This window comes from Trachypithecus francoisi, unplaced genomic scaffold, assembly GCF_009764315.1.
Source record: "Trachypithecus francoisi isolate TF-2019V2 unplaced genomic scaffold, Tfra_2.0 Lachesis_group7, whole genome shotgun sequence".
NCBI classification, from domain to species: Eukaryota; Metazoa; Chordata; class Mammalia; order Primates; family Cercopithecidae; genus Trachypithecus; species Trachypithecus francoisi.
The window spans coordinates 30,981,069-31,003,561 of record NW_022681472.1 but is presented as its reverse complement, the minus strand read 5'-3'; the positions used below and the strand labels follow the sequence as shown (position 1 = coordinate 31,003,561).

The 22,493-nt window shown below is 36.3% G+C and overlaps 1 protein-coding gene across 6 annotated transcripts in view; it reads right to left on the bottom strand.

Annotated features, from left to right (window-relative positions):
- Positions 1-22,493, bottom strand: part of HNF4G (hepatocyte nuclear factor 4 gamma) — a 155,614-nt gene that overhangs the window by 75,991 nt on the left and 57,130 nt on the right. The window contains exons 2-4 of one of the 6 annotated variants that reach the window (XM_033202724.1): positions 13,863-13,945; positions 9,220-9,251; positions 4,803-4,922 (exon numbers count right to left, since the gene is read on the bottom strand). The exons of 1 other annotated variant lie outside the window; for it this stretch is intronic. The gene's annotated coding sequence lies outside the window, so the exon portion shown is untranslated. Of the gene's footprint in view, positions 1-4,802; positions 4,923-6,614; positions 6,656-6,897; positions 6,935-9,219; positions 9,252-13,862; positions 13,946-22,493 lie in introns of those variants that run through there. 4 more of the 6 variants (XM_033202725.1, XM_033202727.1, XM_033202728.1 and 1 more) reach the window with 4 other exon arrangements.

Below are 22,493 nucleotides of genomic sequence, written 5' to 3'. Positions count from 1 at the left end.
TCAAAAAAAATAATGACCACTTATTATGTTCAAGGCAGTAAACTAGGCAATAATTTCAAGAACTAATAAACCACAATACTGGTCCTTGATAAGATTGTTTCTAAATGCAAGTGATTCATAATATTTTAATGTGTAATCTTTATTTATTACATTCAATAAAAACAAATTTAATCCTTAATCTAGAGCAGTATTCTCAATGGTCACAAATTAAAGCCCAATTTATGCAACTGTAATAAAAGACCTTATTAATGTTCATCTCATTATTTCAGGCAATAAAAATGACTGAAATTTTCACATGTCTATCACGTGATTCTTTTCTTAGTCTCCTTGTGTATTGTCAACCAGTGTGTGTGTGTTTGTGTGTGTTGTATGGGAGAGCGGAGGCTTTTTTCCTTACTCTCTGTAAAAATAGCACTTGGTCTAATTTTATTGTCATTTATTTCATGCTGCTTGTTAATGTATTGAATACATACCTATAATCTCGTTAACTGTCTTCTCTTTACAGAAAGATTTGATGTTTTAGACAACTCTGATTTCTCTACAATTGTTTCAACAAAGTATGAACTTAGTAAATTTTGTGAATGAACTCTAAGTTTATAATCATTCAGTTTTCCTAATATATACTATTACTATTTAAAATAGCAATATAATGCTGCTCGGAGATATGACACTGGAAAAATATTAATATATGGAAACTAGATTCTATTACTTGGCATTAATGTATATGCCTGCAAATTTGCTTGCAGTGGAAAATGTAACAACAGAGAAAATTAAAGAAAATGTTCCTCAATTGTTTGGGACAAATTTTTAAACTTTTTTTTTGAAAAAGAATAACAATAAAAACATAATCAGGCTTAATAAAATTAACAGATTCAGCAAAGAAGTTTTCTAATTCTTATATATAATCATCAGTGGGAATGATATAGGCTTACCAGACATTGTTTAAACAGGTAAAAAACACTATGAAGCTTACATAACCGATTTTAAAACACTGATGTTAAAATAGATAAAACAGAAAATTTAAAAGTATACTTTTTTGGAAAAGAAATGCAAGTAGTAAACAAATATACAGAAAATTTTCATTCTGAACTTAACATTATAAACAATAATTTTTTAACTTTTCCAACTAGCATTTTATTATTTTCAATTACAATACCAAGAATTTATAAGAATGTAGTCAAATGGACCATCTCTTATACTTTTGTTGGGAATATCCATGGTATAAACATTTGGCAAAGCTATTTTGCTGTATATGCCTTTATAGCTTTTGCCTCAATTATTCATTTTGTGAGAAAGAAAGCACATCTTTTTCTAAGCACTCTTCAGGATGGGGAAGCCCGTGTCCAACCAGCCTTCATTTCTTCCCAGGACATGAAACTCAGTCTACTCAGTATAGTTCAGTCTAATAGTTCCTTTCTCTCCAGATATGTACCTTGCTTTCTTTTCTGAAATTGTTTACCACAAATTTGGTCCACTGATGAGATTTTCCCTTCTTCCCAAATTTTGCTAAATGTATATAAAATAAGATAGATATACATGTTGTCAATACCTATTTTCACACATATTTTAAGTATTTTATGATTCATATGTATATGACTGCATATGTATTTATGTGTGTGTATGCATATATACATATATATACATATATATTTCAGTCATATTCCAACTCTGTTCCCTCATGCATTTCTTGCACAAAGTGGTGTGCAGACTTCCACTTGTTTTTTGTGTCAGACCAATATTATTGTTTAGAGAACTGCACTCTCCCTGCTCCAAAAAGGGAAAAGACAGAGACTGCTTGGTTGAGAAGTTCTTCTTTCACTTTTTCTCAAGAGAAATCAGCCTCCTTGCTTATAAATCAAAGCTAGAAATATCTTTCTGGCCTTCCCCGAGTGGTTTCTGTGAGGGTGGGATGAGCCACTGTGTAAGGTCAGCTGGGATGGATAGAAAATAAAAGTAATGGACTTCAGTGTGACTCAGGACGAATCATTGTAATCCCTTCTAGGCTTTGATTCTTCTCTGCAAAACGAGGATAAAGAGACCCATCTCATAAAATTGCTTTCAGGAATAAATGAGATAAATTATGTGCAAGTGTTATGTAATCTACAAAGAAGCTGTGGTGAAGGCCATCATTATTGGTGAGAACGGGACACATATGTGAAATGTGCAAACATAAGGGGGTCAGGATAATGCTCCCATCTGGCGCTAGACCGTGTATTTTATCTGAAAATACTCTGCTTTAACCAGCCTTTGGTTTCTCCTTTAATCTTACATTAAGATTCCTCCCTCTCCTACAGGTTTCTAGCTAAATAGATAGTTTTACATTAAACAATTATTAAACCAGATAGCACTCTATCTGATCTCAGACACTACTTAGGGTAATTCATACTATCAATACTGAAAGAATTTAGAAAAGGAGGAAACAAGCAGGTGGTAGTAAGAGTGACTAGATCAGTGTGGGGACGTGGCATTTGAACTGGGCCTTGAAACATTGGAATAATGTTAAGAAGCATTTCAAGCCAGGAATTGAGTATGAAAACAGGTGTAGAAAACTCATCTTAAAGGCGATTACCGGCCGGGCGCGGTGGCTCAAGCCTGTAATCCCAGCACTTTGGGAGGCCGAGACGGGCGGATCACGAGGTCAGGAGTTTGAGACCATCCTGGCTAACACGGTGAAACCCAGTCTCTACTAAAAAATACAAAAAGCTAGCCGGGCGAGGTGGCTGGCGCCTATAGTCCCAGCTACTCGGGAGGCTGAGGCAGGAGAATGGCGGGAACCCGGGAGGCAGAGCTTGCGGTGAGCTGAGATCTGGCCACTGCACTCCAGCCCGGGCGACAGAGCAAGACTCCGTCTCAAAAAAAAAAAAAAAAAAAAAAAAGGCGATTACCTTCAGTATGCAAGGGAAGAGTGAAATAAAGTCATAGCAATATGTGCTGGCACAAAGCAGTGTACAAGAAAACCAGCACAGCTCTGGAGTAAACCTGGCCTGGAGTGGATATTACCGAAACAGACTTCAAGCTTCTAGCTAAGGGCCTCACTGTCTAAACCAATTGTTAGGGTCAAGCATTGTTCTTTGTGTGCCCATCTCTTAACCACAGTGCCCTGTCTAGAAATAGCTGGACTCTTCTGTTTATAAATCTTCATGGTCTAATCCTTAGTCCTCTAAGCGACTTGCAGTTCCCATTTCAATGAGAATTACAGTCATCTGGCCGGATGCGGTGGCTCACGCCTGTAATCTCAGCACTTTGGGAGGCCGAGACCGGTGGATCACCTGAGGTCAGGCATTTGAGACAAGCCTGGCCAACATGGAGAAGAAACTCCTTCTTTACTAAAAACACAAAAATTAGCTGGCTGTGGTGGCATATGCCTATAATACCAGCTACTTGGGAGGCTGAGGCATGAGAATTGCTTGAACCCGGGAGGCAGAGGTTGCAGTGAGCAGAGATCACACCACTGCACTCCAGCCTGGGCAACAGAGCCAGATCCTGTCTTAAAAAAAAGAAAAGAAAAGAAAAGAAAAGAAAAAGAAAAAAGGTAAGAAAAGAAAAAGAATTACAGTGACTTTAGAAGTGCATTTTTGTGCTTCTCAAATTTCTATGACTTAAAAAAGTTGCCTACAAGATAGTATGATTTTAGTGTATAATTACTAACTACATTTTTTATTCTCAACATGTATTTATTGGTATTGTATAAAATATAATTATCATAAATTTAAATCCTTAAGTAAAAAAATTTTGTATCAGCAACATGTTGTAAGTATCACTGATACCTAATATATGCCTGTTCTAACAGTCCAAATATATCACATTTATTCTTCCAATAATCCTTAGGATAGATATAATTACTATTATTATTACTACTTCATAGTAGAAGTTGATGTTTATGAGGGCTAATTTACTTGCTTAAAGTCACAGAACTCATAAATGGCAGAGACGAGATTGAAAACCCTGTACTTCCCAAACACAAACTAATGAATTTTGAGGGTTGGATGAGAGGAGTAGCTTCTTGGATTTCCAAACTATAAGAGGCACTGAAATAACTCTGGACCTAAGTCATCAAATTTATACTAGTGCTGAGCCGACTAATATGGGAAGCTAAGAGAGGGAGAGAGGAAAATGCAAATTATTAAGCACAGACATTTTCTATTGAGTATTTTATATGTGAGTATATGGTTTCAGTTAGCTGAAAGTGAACAATCACAATCTGCTCAAATTGTTTTTTTACTGGATAAAAAATATTGTTCTTATTATCTACATTATGAACATTTTTAAAATTCTTCAGAAAAATCATAAAATAAAACCTAAGAAGAAATAATCAACAGAAGAGAGAAAATACTTGCCATCTTTTTTCAGAACATTGACTCTACTACATAAGTGTGAATAAATTAAAGATGTGCATTTGCTCTGATAAACAGTTTTTATTAACAGAAATTCTTTTCCATCATTAAATAAATGTTCTTTAAGTACTTCAAACTTTCTAATTTGAGAATATGCTAATTAATTGCCCAGTGCCAGCCTCTAAACATGTGCATATAAACTTTTATGATATTTTGTAAGCAATAGATCAGAAATAAAAACCAATGACAAAAGGCATAATCATAATATGGGCAAGGAAAACCATATTTGTAATAAACGATAGGAAGGAAAGGATTTCCTAAGAAAGCTGTGGTCAGTGTACACTTTGAGACCTTTAGTATATATGAAAGCACAAGCAAGTCAGACAAGAAGGAAAGAGATCTTTACAAGGTGTCCAAGTAATAAATAATTTACAAAGCAATTTAGCAGCCTCAGCAGGCACCACTTACAAGGCCGTGGTAGGGAACGGAGTCTATATTTGTAGAGAAGAGTAGAATCAATACAAGGAGTAAGCTGTCAGTTTTTTCTCTAGTGTCAATATCTCAGACTGGCTGCTTTCGCTGGTGCTCCTGTGGAAACAATTTCCAAAAGTATACTATTGAGTGACATGTTGCATGGATTAAATGATTTACTTTAATCCCCTAACTGCACGTTGAAAGACCAATAGCCCAAAAGGAATACTAGAGAGTCTGAGTACAAAGCAACCCATAATAACAGTGTGATTTTAGAATGGTTTAGACTTAAGAAAACTCTAGTGCCACAGGAAGTTCCATACAGAACAACACAGAACAACAAGTGAACATGAAATAAGTGGTCATGTCATGACAGACATAATATCTGGTTACCAGGAGGATCATTCACGACATTGAGAAATCTGACTAAATAGATTTCTTGGTCAAATTTTTCATTTGTAAGTCATCAGATAAAATGGTGATCTCACCTTGGAAGAGCGATGAGCAACCTAAACTCCCTTTTAGTTTACACCTGTGTGTATGTCCCCACATACAATTTTTTGAAGTGTCTTATAAAACTCAACTATGGTCTTAGCACTAAATAATTAGGTAGTTTAAATCCTTATTAAATCAGAAAGTCATAGAGTTCAACTGAATGTAAGCATAAAGCAGTAGGCAAATTCAGAGACAAGTGTAACAGGGAAACACTCCATCGGAGCCATGGAGGTAGGTCAAAAAGGGTGGCTCTTCAACACCATTGGTATGTGACTTCAGTCTTTTAAATGAGAAGATGAGGTTCAGTTTATCTCTAGTGTCTTCCAGCACTAATAATTCTATTATTATAAACATCAATTACTGTTTAGTATTAGAGCTGATTGATGATTTGTGAGCTATTGACATGTTTAGGAATATTTGCCCTTAAATTGAAAGGCACCAAACCATTGAGATAAATAACTAAGATGCTAATACATTAAAAAAATAAATTTTCTTTCCAAAACAGATTCAGCCATTTAGAAGTACTCAGGTAAAATTTGGAAGGTGGAAGAAAGGCAGGAGCTTTACCATTCCTCCAGTAACTGCAGGTGAATAAACACGTGCAGTTTTTTAATAAATCCAAATATGAGATGCTATTGTGGCTTCTGGGTTATTTTTCTAGAATTCAGCCACCTCCATATTGGAGGCCTTTTCTTTGATCAGTGCTGGGAGCTTCTTGACTCACCAAAGTGAGTAGTGAGCATAAAAGCTAACAGTGGTCTTTCCTGAATTCTGTTTCTCCAGGTCTTCCATTAGTTTTGTGAGCATTTTGTTCCTGGAATTAAATCCCTCCTACTTCAAACTCCTGAAGTGTTTTCTGCTTTTCTGACTAAACTAAGGAGGAAACAGTGCCTTTTCATACTTCTTAACAGACAGAAAACATCACACTCCCTATATTCCATTTTTTAAATTTGAGGAAATAGAATGAGAAAGGCTATCAAAGATACTGAGATAAAGGCTATTAACAATGGCTGATCCAAACTGTCCCCACGTAAATCGCAGTTTTCTCATTTGTAAAATGAAGAATTTCCTATGTTAATCCCTAACGCCCCTAATGTTTTTAAGTCCTAAGAAAGATTGTATAGTTCTAAGCATATTGTCCAAAATGTCCAATGAGGCCGAGCACAGTGGCTCATGCCTGTAATCCCAGCATTTTGGGAGGCTGAGGTGGACAGATCGCTTGAGGTCAGAAGTTCAAGACCAGCCTGGTCAACATGGTGAATTCCCGTCTCTACTAAAAGTACAAAAAAATTAGCCAGGCATGGTGGCACACACCTGTAGTCCCAGCTACTCAGAAGGCTGAGGCAGGAGAATTGCTTGATCCTGGGAGGCAAAGGTTGTGGTGAGCCAAGATCATGCCACTGTACTGCAGCCTGGACAACAAAGTGAGACTCCATCTCAAAAAAGAAAAAAGAAAAAAAAAAGCAAAAGAAAAGAAAGTTCAATAACCAATTTTGTCAAATTACATTTAACAACAGCGATTTCTAAACTCCCTAATAAGTGACCCTTGTTTCTAGAGTCTAAAGATATAAAGAAAAATATAAAACAGTGTTCTTACCCTCAAGGAGTGATATGGTTTGTCTGTATCCTCACCCAAATCTCATTTTGAATTGTAGTTTTCATAATCCCCACATGTGGGAGGGATCTGGTGGGAGGTAAGTGAATCACAGGGACGGTTACCCTCATGCTGTTCTTGTAATAGTGAGTTCTCAAGAGATCTGATGGTTTTATAAGGGGCTTTTCCTCTTTTCCTTGGCCCTTCTCCTTGCTGCTGCCAAGTGAGGAAGGCTGTGTTTGCTTCCCCTTCCACCACGATTGTGAGTTTCCTGAGGCCTCCCATCCCTGAGGAACTGTGAGTCAAATCTCTTTCTTTTATAAATTACTCAGTTTCAGGTATGTCCTTGTAACAACATGAGAATGAACTAATACAAGAAGTCAATCTTTGTGGAGGGAAATATTGGTAATCTTAATTAGCATCAACAAGTGAGAAAAGAAATTATTCTAATTCTAGTTAGTCCTGAAATCCAGAGGAAAATTTATAATTGAGAACTGGAGTGATCATGAAACTGGTTCTAAGGTGGGCTTTAAAAAATAGGTAGATTTTGATTGGTGGGCAAGAGAAAAGAAGACTTTTGGGTTGAAGAAAGGCAAATAATTAGTGTTTGAAAGGATATGTGAGAAGTGTGATTGGATAGTAAGAGTGCGACTATTTTATGGAGGGTTTAGAGAGAACTAGACAGAAAATTTCAGATTTGTTTACATCAATGATTGGAAGCCATTAAAGATTTGTTGAGCAGATCAGTGATATTATGTGTACAAACCAAATAATAAATATAAAAGATCAAATATGTATCTATCCTGAAAGTCTTAAACATGGCAGCTTCTAGAGCCAACGGCATGTTAAACTTAAAAAAAAAAAAAAAAAAAAAAAGAATCGCTGATCCACACATACAGTTACATGTAAAAGAAAAACCTGTCTGCAAGTTGGCAAAAGGAGCCTGTCCCAAGATAAATATTGTTATAGTGGAATATAAAGGTTGTCAAAATGAGTTTTAAAGCATTTATATTATTCAGAAATGAGTAAACAACTGGGTTTTTAATCTTTGCCAATTTTTAAATTGTTGGAATAAGTGGAATTTTAACTTTACCCAGTTTTTTCTTATTTATTTTTTACGTTTTTATTTTTTAGACAGGGTCTTGCTCTGTCACACATGCTGGAGTGCAAGTGGGGTGATCATGGCTCACTGCCACCTCAATCTCCCGGGCTCAAGTGATCCTCCTGCCTCAGCTTCCCACATTGCTGAGACCATAGGCACATGCCAACACACACAGCTAATTTTTTACTTTTTGTAGAGATGGGGTCTCACTATGTTGCCCAGGTGGTCTCAAACTCCTGGGCTCAAGAGATCCTCCTGGCTCAACCTCTCAAAGTGCTGGGATTACAGGCATGAGCCACCATACCCAGCTACTCAGTTTTAAAATTCACTTTTGGAAAGTGAAATTCCAAAATCAACTTTAAACTTTTAAGTGTAGAAAATTTTTGTTTGTTTGTTTTTTGCTTGAATTTGGTCAGCTTCCATCTACAAAGGTACAGATGAACTGAAATTGATTTCTATATGAAACTGATTTACTAGAGTAATTATTACTAATTTAACTAAAGTGTGAAATACTGTTAGGCAAGGACTATTGTTTATAGGAATCCTATTTTCTTCCTAAAGGCTTATCTTACTACTTTGTACATTACACAGATTCAACATGTATATGATCAATGAAGGGAAAACAAAGATGACCAAATCAGGTTACTCAAATCTGGTTATTAAAATATAACAAAAGGTACTGTTAAGGTTCAAGCAGAAAGCATGTTGAGGTCTCTATAAGAAGAAAAATGAAGACTTATACTTTAAGACATGCAGAAAACTTAAGGGAAAATTATTTAGCCAAGGCTGATCATAGGGACAATGTCCTTAGGAAGGACAGCCAGTTTCATTTGCAAGGTTAAGGTCAAGAAGTCAAATGTGATGATCAAGAAAGAAGAGCTAGAAATTAAGAATCCAGTTAAGGCAGGGATTGTAATTCATTCCCTCATTCATTCATCCATAAGTCTGACATTAAGGCCTGAATAAAAACGGGACCTATATAATCATTCAGGGCTGACATTTGATGCTTTGGATGAAGGCTATGGTTGGCAGCTAGAGCAGACCTAGTGGGGAAGCTAGTGTTTGCAACAGCCATTAGAATCTGTGTCGGCAGCATGACTTAACTCCAAAGACTATCAAATGCTGTATCTTAAAATACATGTCCTTGTCCCATCAAAAATATCTAAAAAACTAGAGCAATTTGAGCCCAGAGTTTTTCAGGGTCCTTGTTCATATGTACTTACTTCAAGAGTAGGGGCAGTCAAGGCAGTAATCACTGGAAGGTAAACCAAAATAAAAAGTATAAGAGAAAATCTATAGAGATAGATTTTAAATTATGTGTTGCTTTGGTGAGTTTCAAAAACAAAATTAATTTTTGAAAGGCAAGTTTATCTTAAATATTGAAGTTTAAAATAAATAAAATAGATATCTTTAAAACTGAATGATATAAATTTGATTGCTAGTCAGTATTGGTGATAGAGAAATGTCAAAAAGCATAAAAGTTATGCATAGAAAGAAATATATTCAATCAGCTCAAAGTTTTAATTAACAGTTTCTATGGCATAGGTTTAATGTAGCTATCTATTGTGCAGTTTTTTACATAGAATTTTACATTGAAAATTTTTAAAATATATTTTTGACATTGATTTTGGGTTAAATTATTCAGAAAAATTAATTGTAAATTGCAGCCCAATTCGCAAGAGAGCAATCAACTTTTCTCTTTTGCTGAGTGAAAACTCTTTGGAGTTTGATGTCAAAATATTTACACTTGAAACCTACCTCCAACATGCTGAGGTGAATAGATTTTAATGGTTTTCTTCCTTTTTATAGAAAATGATAAGTACTTTGTACAGGGAATTTGGGAAATGTAGAATTGTGTGCAAAAAATAAGAACCAGTGCAATTCTACCACCATTTCCATTTTTATATATTTTCTTCAGAATTTAACATGGTTATAAATTTATTAACAAATTAATATAAAGATTTGTAATATTTCTGCATATTTGACCTACAAAGTTGACCATTTAAATATAGTTATCTTAGTTACATTCAGTACAAGCACTTACAATGGGCGGCTAAGAACTTGTGCACAACATTCAGAGATGTCAGGTTTACATTGGAGCTGTCTGCTTACTATATAACTCTGGCCAATTTTCTTTCTTTACAATTTAGTTTCCTTATCCATAAAATGTAATAAATATGGTTTCTACTTCATAAGTTTTTGGTGGAGTCTCAATGAAATTATGTCAAAAGTACTCAGAGAGTGCCTTGCAATTCACTCATTTGTTCATTTCCTCAACAAATGTTTACAGAGCTCATTCTATGTCCCAGTCACTGGGACAGGCATTGAGTAAACATGAACACAGTTACTGCTTCAGTGAAGCTGATAGTCTATTGGGGAAGGCAGACGTTTGAAAGATACCACAAGGTGATTAATAATAATCATAATATATACTATGAAGGGAAATTAGAGTTTTATGAGAACATGTAACTGGGGAACATAATGTGGTCTGCAGTGGCCCTGCAGATCAGCAAGGGCTTTCCTGGAACCTGAAGAAGTAGCCAGGCAAAGAGGAGGGCCAAGAGAATTTACCAAGGAGGCCCTTGAGATGGGCAGAAGCCTTGTGCACTGGAGTACTTTGGCTCAGAACTCAAAGGTATGTTTCCAAAATTGCAATCAGAAGCACTATACATTTCTAAATATTATCTTTTTTTTCTGTTTTTTTTTTTTTTTTTGAGACGGAGCCTTGCTCTGTCACCCAGGCTGGAATGCAGCGAGTGGCACAATCCCAGCTCATTGCAAGCTACGCCTCCCAGGTTCTCGCCATTCTCCTGCCTCAGCCTCCCAAGTAGCTACAACTACAGGCGCCTGCCACCACGCGCAGCTAATTTCTTTCTTTTTTTTTTTTTTTGTATTTTTAGTAGAGACGGGGTTTCGCCGTGTTAACCAGGATGATCTCCATATCCTGACCTTGTGATCCGCCCGCCTCGGCCTCCCAAAGTGTTGGGATTACAGGCGTGAGACACCGCGCCCGGCCCACTCTTTTCAATTATTATTAACCTGAGAGCACTTTTCCATTTTACTGAAAACATGATTTGTAATGACTGTTTATTGCTCATCATGAAGTTGGACCATACTATACTTAGCCATGCTCCTATTTAGTTACATGATTTGTTTCTAATAATTTCTATTTAAAGAAATGCTGAGCTAAACATTCCAATTTACTTAAAATTATTCTTCATGACACACTGGGTCAAAAGGAAAATACATTGCCAATTTTGCCAAATTTTCTTTCATTAAAACAATAAAAATTTACGTTTTGAAAAGCAGCCATCTGCTTGGGTTCTCTAACTTGAATATTGTTTACCTTTATTTTTGAATCAGTAATACTACTAATAATAAAGTTGTGATAATTCATGAAGTATTTTATGTGAAAGTGTCCATGTGTATAGCAAACTGTACTAAAAGGTCAGTTATATCAGTGCTGATTATTATTGATCAAGACATATCAACATAGAGATAATATATCTAAGAAACTATAACTCATAACACTTGCTAAGATATCACCTTGTCTAATCCTTAATAAGTGTTATTATAATAAATTTTAAGAGCTATTTGATACACAGTTTTTACAGTATTTGTATACATTCTATTTAAATGAATGGTTTCTCTCCGTTTTAGAGAGTGGATGTTTCACTTACCTAAGCCCGGCATTAAATACACGACATTAAACTTCAAGGAAGAGTTGCACCTAATGGTATGTTTACGTTTTACGGAGAAAAAAAGATGAGAAATCTGAACAATTTAGACTGCGAGTCCACTTGGCGAGATGCAGGGGGCAGTGTAACAAAAGCTGAGAAAAGAAATGGCCTCACTGCAGACATGAGTGCGGGGAGGGGCCGAGCACCAGAGGGAACTTCTCTGGGTGGAATGGGTGGATTGTTTCTTTTTAACAAGAGAACACCTCTGCTTACTTAATGTTAATAGCCGCGTTAAAGAGAGAAGATGCAGAGAAATGCAATCAAGCCCTGGGCCATGGAAACCACTTAAGGAATTACATTTGCGTTGAAAAGAGAAGGTAACCATCCCTTGACTAATTTATTAAGATAATTTTTTTTTTAAAGTGACTTAGTTGAAATAAACGAATAAGTATTTTAATATAGCAACATTCATTATTTGTAGAAATATAATCCATTTTATATTTATTTTAGCAAAATGTAACATGCTATTGTCCATTTCCTCATTAAAGAGCTATTGTTTTATTATAAACAAATCATTTCAAAATTTGTTTCATGATCCCTGAGCATGTTCACTTCACATGTCATTGAGTTTAAAAGTGTTCAATTGTCCCTCCTAATATTCAGTCACTACTGAATACTCTGTTATTTAGTGATAAACAGAACAAGGAACTAGATTCCAATTTTAACCAGAAAGTAAAAAGTTAACTAGGAATTACTTCAGCCAACAATAATAAAACAATGGTGTAAATATGTTATAAACACTACTGCTGTTAGATATAGAATCAAGATATGACTGTATCAAATTTTGTTTTTACAGATTAAAATTCAAACATATTTTTAATAAGGAAAAAGCAAGCATGATGACCAGCAAGCAGTATTTAAAAGAATATAAACTTGTCAGTATTCTAGTGACAAACATCAAAAGGTGATCAGGAAAGTATCCAAAACAAAACAAAACAAAAACCAGCCCGGGGGCGGTGGCTCACACCTGTAATCCCAGCACTTAGGCAGGTCACCTGAGGTCGGGAATTCAAGACCAGCCTGGGCAAAATGGTAAAACCCCATCTCTACAAAAAAATACAAAAGTTAGCTGAGCATCGTGGCATGAGCCTGTAGTCCCAGCTGCTAGGGAGGCTAAGGCAGGAGAATCGCTTGAACCTGGGAGGTGGAGGTTGCAGTGAGCAAAGATTAGGCCACTGCACTTCCAGCCTGGGTGACAGAGACTCCTTCTGAAAAAGGAGCGGAAGGGAGAAGATGGAGGGGAGGAGTGGGGAGGGGAGGGAGGAAGGCAGGGGAGAGGGGAGGGGAGGTTTTTAATACAAACTATATCTTTCAAGATCAATACAAAGAGGTCCCATTAAAATCCTTCCAAATTTCCAGATGAGACTTTTAATTTTTTCTAGGCAACTAATTAATCTATCTGCTGCTTAAGGCACTGTGAAATGTTCCTTAATCTCATTTTTACTCAGGAAGGCTTTTACACTGCAAAGCCTCAAGTAGGGGACATTCTGAAGGTGAGAGCAAAGGATTTTAAATTTGAGGATGATCCACTTAACCACTTGATTTTCTTGAGGACATTGTCATATTGCTCTTGACAGTTGTTTGCACTAGATTTTTTAAAAATTTAATGTCATGATTTTATTCAAGCTTATATAAAAAGGCTATCTGAACATTTCCAAGAAAATTCACAAAATTTTCCTGAACAAAGGTGCAAGTAGATTATGTTTATGTTAGAGGATGAAGACAGGCACAGGGTATGCAGACCAGCGGTGCGTACAAGTGGCCATTACACATTTTTTTTTTTGTTTGGGCATTTTACGTTTTTATTTTTATAAATGAGTTTTCAGATGTCAAAAATTTCTCTAAAAATTTAGATGCACAATTTTTATTGAAATAGAATTTGGCCATGTTGATCTTAAATTTCCCTGTGGACAGTACAGAAATCTCATTAAGGCTGTGACACCCCCACTTGATGAAATGTGTACATCCTAGAAAGTGCCCTGGGCTCCCACCATTATCTTATATTCATTGCCCTACTCTTGCTTATCAGATTTGCCCAGTTCCTGTAAGAATGACAGAAACTCATCAAGTACATAGCAACCATAACAGAACGAAGAACAGGTAAGTGTCTCAAAAATAATACTAACGTACTGTTTTCAAAATTCCAGGGAAAGAAAGTTTTTTTCCTGGCTGATAATCCAATTCATCTCAGGGACAGTCAGAGTTGGACCTTGAAAAACAAATGGAATTTCAACTAGTAAGAAGAGCAGATGGATATTCCATGAAAAGTCTGGAGTATAATGCAGTTCCAGAAGTGGAAAAGCATAAAATTTGTATGGTGATTCCTGTGTCTGACTCAAGTATAGGAATTAGGAAAAAAGTAAATGGCTCATAAAATGTTAAAACTAAAGGAATTTCAGACATAATCTAGACCAGGGGCTTTTCAAACCTTTACTTTATGAAAGTATCTAAATACATTCCAAGCATGCAACTACTGGATAAAATACAAAATCAGAATTGTGTGGGAGAATAAAAAGCATTTCTGATCTGTAGGACTCTACAGAGCACGGTTAGAAAAATAGTGATCTAATTCCATCCTCTGGTGAGAATAATTAGATCCAGCCGGGTCCATGGCTCATGCCTGTAATCCTAGCATTTTTGGACACTGAGGCGGTTGGATCACCTGAGGCCAGGAGTTCGAGACCAGCCTGGCCAACATGGCGAAACTCCATCTCCACTAAGATAAAAAATACAAAAATTAACCGAATGTGGTGGCTGGTGCCTGTAATCCCAGCTACTCGGGAGGTTGAGGCAGGAGAAACATCTGAACCCGGGAGGCAGAGGTTGCAGTGAGCCAAGATCACGCCATTGCACTCCAGCCTGGGGAGACTCTGTCTCAAAAAAAAAAAAAAGAAAAAGAAAAAGAAAAGAAATGAGATCTAGAGAAATGAAGTTATTTGTTCAAGGTCATTAGGATTGAAAATGAAGAGTCCTTACTTCCTTTGTAGTAATATGTATAACACTATTAATTACCCCAAATATATTTTCTTGCAAGGTTCATGGAAAATATGGTAAAATATTATTTCAATATCATACTTCAATACAAAAAATTAATAAAGTTGGTCTTCTTTAACCTCTGCCTGAATTTTGTTTTACTTTGTCTATTATCTTTATCATTCACTCTTGGTTTCACTGATAAAAATTACTTTTAAAATTAAAACTAAATATCAGAGAGAAGACCTGTAGTCTCTTATCAGAGTGCAGCCATGCTGCAGGATTTAGCCTTGGCTGCCAGCTTTGACACTTTCAACACTCAGTATGTGGTGGGTGCTCTGCCATGGCTATGCATGTATACAATTTAAATGCGTGCTTCTCAAAGAAGGGGAAATTATTTTTCCCAAATTTTGATTTAATTTTGCTGTAGATATTATGTACTTTCCAGTTAATCTTATTAAACTTTTGTGTTATTATTAATTATTGATGAACTTTTTAAATTTAGATTAATAAACCAAAAGTTACCAGGTATATCACATGAATTAGCAAATTATCTAATAGGCAATTAAGCATACATTTAATAAGAATTATATTGTTCTCAGATTGTATGGGAGAATTTTTCCAAAAAAACCCTTTTTTCTATACACCAAAAAAAAAAGTTAAAGATTTTTTTTCTGTTATATACATCATAAACCTTTGTAATATGCTTTTGTTATTTTTGGTAATATGGTATATCCTAATCAGTTAAAAGTGTCATGATAGACTACTTTCCTCAAATTGATACAAATAAACTTGAAAACATTGATGTGATGGATAATCTTCTGGAAATACGTTATTTATCAATACTACAGAAGATAAAGAAATGTCCTTCCCCCCCCCCATATTTTTCAGCTTGTAAAATCGTCCTTTACCTCCATGGTAATTGAACAAATGCAGAACATTTTTTCTTATTCTCTCTTGTTATCCAGTTTCTAATTAAAAAAAAAAAGTTTGTTCAACAAGTATATAGGCATTCACAGCATAGCTATTTCTTTATAGAAGACATACACACACCAAAAAAAAAAAAAAAAAGTGCAAATCAAGTGATAGAATCTTGTTAATGATATAGCCCTGATATTAATTTCTATACTGGTTTTATCTCTGAATATTCACTATGTCCTGAATAAGTGTATGGCTCTAAAGACAATCTCCTCAGTTCAAATCTGGGCTCTGCCAAATAGTCTTACATAAAGATTACTAAAAATCATTCTTCTCCTAAAGATGATTCACTTGATTCCATACAACCTGTATTTGAAAATCATATTATCTGCAAAATATGCAAGAAATAAAAGGTTTGATTGGTACCATATGCAGGCCATTTTTTAGGTGCAGGAATCCACTAACTTCAAGGGCAATTGTTTTCATTCCTTTAGATAAATGAATCCTTTGTCTCCACTCATGAGCAAAGCTAAGGGATATATAATCTAAGAGGCCAATCTATCTCTTAATAAGGGTGGTAGCTTGGTCAGGGATGATTTGGAAGAGTTCCTTTGGAAATAATACTGGGCTTAACAAATAACAAGGGCCAATTCTTTCCTAGATATTTTTCAAGCCGTTTCATATCCCTTTAAAAGTATCCGTTGCCGGCAGGGCGAGGTGGCTCACGCCTGTAATTCCATCACTTTGGGAGTCCGAGGTAGGCGGATAACCTGAGATCGGAGTTCGCGACCGGCCTGACCAACATGGAGAAACCCCGTCTCTACTACAAGTACAAAATTAGCCAGGCGTGGTGGCGCATGCCTGCAATCGCAGCTACTCGGGAGGCTGAGGCAGGAGAATCGTTTGAACCCAGGAGGCGGAAGTCACGGTGAGCAAAGATCGCGCCATTGCACTCCAGTCTGTGCAGCAAGAGCTAAACTCCATCTCAAAAAAAAAAAAAAAAAAAAGAATGCGTGGCTATCTCCAGCTTTATACAGGAACAAACTAAGACTCAAAAAGGAAGGTACACTAGCTTAAGCAAGAATATATACTGCTTAACAAAGCCACGATTCAAAGCCTAAATTTGTCTGATATAAATATGCATTCTCATTTCACATTATACTTTAGGACTGAAGAGTCTTACTTAACAAGCCACTTTCTTTAATTTTCAGGGTGGACTCACAAGATCCTGTGCTATGAGTTTCGATGTCCTCAGTAAAAGAAAAAAAAATTGAAAATCCACTGTACCAAAACCTGAATTTTAGAATCCATAAAGCAACAGGTTTTAGGACTTTAGAATGCCTGCGGAAGTATTCCAGAATTCTAATATGCAGAATTCCTTTAAACAGTGTTCATTCATCCTTTTGTCCCTAACACTATTTAAATTTCAGTTGTCACTCAGGCTGGAGTGCAGTGGTGGGATCTCAACTCACTGCAGCCTCGGCCTCCTGGGATCAAGTTATCCCACCTCAACCTACCAAGTAGCTGGGATCACAGGCACCCGCCACCACGCCCGGCTAATTTTTTCCATTTTTTGCAAATACGGAGTTCTGCCATGTTGCCGAGACTTGTCTCGATCTCCTGAGCTCAGGCTATCCGCCTGCCTCGGCCTCCCGACGTGCTAGGATTACAGGCGTGAGCCACCACGCCCGGCTTAAATGTCAATGTATATTTATGTAAGCTAATGCATCATGATAATTTTTTTCTTTTTTTTTTCTTTTCTTTTTTTTTGAACGAAATTTCGCTCTCGTTGCCCAGACTGGAGTGCAGTAGCCCGCGATCTCGGCTCACTGCAACCTCCGCCTCCTGGGTTCAAGCGATTCTCCTGCCTCAGCCTTCCAAGTAGCTGGGATTACAGGCATGTGCCACCATACCCGGCTACTTTTGTATTTTTAGTAGAGACGGGGTTTCTCCGTATTGGTCAGACTGGTCTTAAACTCCCAGCCTCAGGTGATCTGCCCACCTCGGCCTCCCCAAGTGCTGGGTTTCCAGGTGTGAGCCACTGCGCCTGGCCCAGAACTTTTTAAAATATGTATTTATATATATTTTTAATGGTGCAAATAGTAATACAAAGAAATTGAAGGTCTAGCAGAATATCAAGAACTGAATTTTTTACTTTCATTTAGTTTGGGTACGGATCCTATTTTAAATATCAACAAATTCAGAAAAGAGATATTTCTGTCTTGCATAAATTTCCATTGCCCTTCTGCTCTCTTTACATGTGTTTCCAAATTTAGTTACCTAGAACTTAACTGTTCTTCAATTTCTGTGCATATGATGAGGCTTGAAGAATTTGATCGTAAATGTAGAGGGTCCAATAGACAACGATATTGATAAAGTCTAACATTTCTCATCCCCCATAGTGTGATTCTAATAAATATTTTCACACTAAAAGTCCACAGTTTAAAAAATTAACCTAAGAATCTTTAGGAAGTTTAATGGTAGGCTCTGACCTCAGGAAACATATGCATATATCAAGTTAAATGGTTTTCTTTTTAACTGCAATATAACCTTCAAAAACCAAAATATTTCAGACTCTTAAAGCAAAACTGGCAAATGCTTCTATTTCATTCCTACAAACTCTGCTAAGAGTGCTATCAGTTAAAATTGACAAGATGTTGATACAAACTGAGCATTTGAGAGAAGCTAAATAATTCTAAAGCTAAATACTCAGTTTTTAGTTTTACTTGAAAATAGATAAGACAGATAATCAAGCATTACATTAAACAAAATGTTTATACTTAGTTTTCAAATTGAATCTACCCATGAATATTAGAAATGTTAATACTGGGAGGGGAGGAGGCACTTACTCCTCACTCCTGATGTTTCCTTCTGTACAGCTGGAGCTGACTCCTGACCTCACTGCGCACATTCATTCACCTGCTCCAGAGCAAGTAAAGGAATTTATCTGGCTGGCAAATTTGGGAAGATTAAACTGGCATGCATAGCCCGTCCCGGCGCCTCTTTCTTTGGGCAGAAAGCTATAGGTAGTTCCCACAGGAAATTACACAGACAGGAATTTCTAGAATCTCAACTCTTGATAAAATATGTCATAAATAATCTACAGTATATGCAAAAACAAAATAACAACAAATTTTAAAAACTATGTTTGTATTATGTTATCTTCTCACAAATGCTAAATGACATAATGGGGTTAATTTTGCCATAATAAAAAGTGCAAAAAGAAACATTAACCTGATATTGAATAATTGATTTCAAGACATACACTCAAATGCAGAAGTTCAACAGTTTTGACAAGGGTGTGGAGAAAATACCCTGTTAGTGGTGCACTCCTATGTTTATTGCAGCACTGTTCACAATAGCAAAATCATGGAATCAACCCAAGTATTCATCAATGAATGACTGGGTAAAGAAAATGTGATACACACACACACACACACACACACACACGCCACGGAATACTACACAGCAATAAAGAAAGAATAAAACCATGTATTTTGCAGCTGTATGTATGGAACTGGAGGTCATTATCCCAAGTGAAATAACTTAGAAACAGAAAATCAAATACCACATGTTCTCACTTACAAGTGGAAGCTAAACAATGGACATGGATGTAAAGACGGAAACAATAGACACAGGAGACTCCAAAAAATTGGAGAACAGGAGGGAGATGAGTGTTGAAAAATGGTCTTTTGGGTGCAATATGCACTATTTGAATGACTGGTACACTAGAAGCCCAAATCTCACCATTACACAATATATCCATGTAACAAACCTGCATGTGTACCCCTCAAATTGATAATTTAAAATATACTTTTAAAAAAATTTAATTTTAAATTCAAAAATGAAGTTCCAACAATTTTCATCAGAAATTGAAAGTACGTTATTGTTGCATACAAATTGCCAGTTATATACACTCTACATACACCTTAGTTTCTACTCTATTATATAAATTGTACTTCTATGGTTTATTATAAATGAAAAATAAGACTGGGAACTGGGTATTTTCTTCTTGACACTTTAAAATAAAACAATAAATGGAAAAATAAAAAAAAACTCTGAAACTGTATGTTTTCAGTGCTTATCAATATAACTGATCCATGAGCCATTAGTGGGTCATAAAATAAGAAAGCTCAATAAAATAATTATAACCTCACATGTTTATTTAGTTCTGAGACTTAAATGATGGACCTTTGTACCTGGCCTTGCCTAGAGACAGAGTTTCATTACACACACACAAACACACACACACACACATAAATACACACAGAAACACACAAACATGCATAGGCTCATGTTCTTTTATACACACACAAACACACATAAACGTGCAGAGGCTCATGTTCTTTCTCTTAATTTATACAGACTCACATACACACGTGCTCACAGGATATCTATAATGTTGTCATTTATTTCCTTTAATAAACAACAAAGGGGTTCTATTTGGCTTCCTTTTAAAAATAAATAACTTAAGCCATGGTATTAAAAAAAAAAATTATTTGGCCAGGCACAGTGGCTCACGCCTGTAATTCCAACACTTTGGGAGGCCTAGGTGGGCAGATCACGAGGTCAAGAGATTGAGACCATCCTGGCCAACATGGTAAAACCTCGTCTCTACTAAAAATACAAAAATTAGCTGGGCGTGGTGGCATGTACCTGTAGCGCCAGCTACTCGGGAGGCTGAGGCAGGAGAATCGCTTCAACCCGGGAGGCAGAGGTTGGCACTGAGCCGAGATCGCACCACTGCACTCTAGCCTGGGAGACAGAGCAAGATTCCGTCTCAAAAACAAACAAACAAACAAATAAATAAATAAATAAAAACAGGCCGGGTGCGGTGGCTCATGCCTGTAATCCCAGCACTTTGGAAAGTCCAGGCGGGCAGATCATGAGGTCAAGAGATCAAGACCATCCTGGCCAACATGGTGAAACCTTGTATCTACTAAAAATACAAAAATTAGCTGGGCGTGGTGGCGGGCACCTGTAGTCCCAGCTACTCGAGAGGCTAAGGCAGGAGAATGGCATGAACCCGGGAGGCAGAGGTTGCAGTGAGCCAGGATCATGCCACTGTACTCCAGCCTGGGTGACAGAGAGAGACTCCATCTCAAAAAAAAAAAAAAATTATTACTTTTATTATTGTTATTATTCATCATTCTTGACCTCTGAATTTCCTCTGAGTTCAGATAAACTCCAACCAAAAGGAAAAGCTCAACTTATGTGGATATATTTCAAACATTTGTAATTAGATTTCTAACTTTCTCAACTTTTTTCATCAATATTGAACTCATTTTAAGTAGTTTTAAGGACATGAAATCCAAAACCTTCATACAATACTCAATCTTCCTTCTAACTTCCTAATTTAGCCATAATATGGAGAGTGGTCAAAGTTATACAATTTCTCAAGTAATGGTAGTACATTAAACAAATTTAGGGCAAATAAAGAGTATGCTTCTCACCTAGCAAAATAAATGTTTTTACACACTTAAAAGTGTCTCTTGTTACTAACACAAAAGTAGTAGGCTAATGTCACATTGTTGATTTAAACTTCTGTTGTAGTCAGTGTTCAAATTAAAGAAAGAAGCATTTATTAACTGTTTGTTTAAGTTTTGTTATCTATATCCAGCATCACTCCCATCCCCCCTGGTCTGAATAGCTAGATTTCAGGGGAGAAGGAATCTCTTTCTTTCAAAGTAATCTTTTTAAAGAACTTGATGCCGTCTTTAATTTCTCATCAATGTCTAGAGATCTCTATTGACTATCCCTAGTTGATCACAAAGATTCTCACCTCCATCCTAACCTTTTCCTAACTCCTACTTTTTGTTCTCTTAATTTTTTTGTTTTGTTTTGTTTTGTTTCTGTTTGTTTTTTCTCAGACAGACATTATGTGAAATTGTTCACAATTTGGTCTCCCTTTTGTCATCACACGTTCACATTTTTTTTTAACCTCATTTACCCCAATCATGCCCAAGAAACTGGTTTTCTTTAGCAGGTGCCACCAGTTAAAGCCATAACTTTCCTACCCTGTGCTGCCTCTTTTGCATAGTTCTCTGTCTACTCCCCCAGTTACAATCCGAGTGAATCACTACTGTAAGATTAAGCTGTCTAATCTTTCTAACATGTAGTTTTGTTAAATCTTCTTATTGTGAATGATGGAGACAGTCAGAGGTGAAGGGAGTCCCTGTAATTCTTTAATAGCTAAAGAGCCAAATGGATTCTTCTTCCCCTGGATAGACTTGATTTCACTATTCTCTTCAGCTCAGATTTAGCAAAACTGTTAAACTCACTATTTTCACACAAAACATTCACATGCCTGCCTCAAATTTTAGTATTTCCTTTGTCTAAAACCATATTTTTGAAACATTTTTAATCATGACCTACAGTGAGACATACATTTTAACTTGTGATCAAGTATATACACAAGCATATTGATCCAAATGTATTTTATGTATGTATCACACAAAAATCTAAACAATTTCCATGATATAATGACATTTTCATATATAAATTGTGACCCACTCAACATATGTCATTGCCCAACAATGAAGATCAGCCCATTGTTTAAACACTGATCTAACTTTTCTAAACCCTTGCCCTTTTTCTAGGACTGGTTCATTTATATATCTCATTTAGCCATTCATTTATTTAATGTTTTAAAACTGTTAATTCCCTGTAGGAAACCAGGCACTTCTCTACGCACTGGGAATAAAATAACAATGAGCGCAGCAAAGAAATTCCTGCTTTCATAGTTTGCAGTGTTCAGCCCCCAAAACAATGATCATCTATGTTCTTCTCTTCTTGATGGATTTACCTATTTCACCCATTTCATGGTTATGTCATAGTACTTTACTTTCTTCATCTTTTAATGTAAG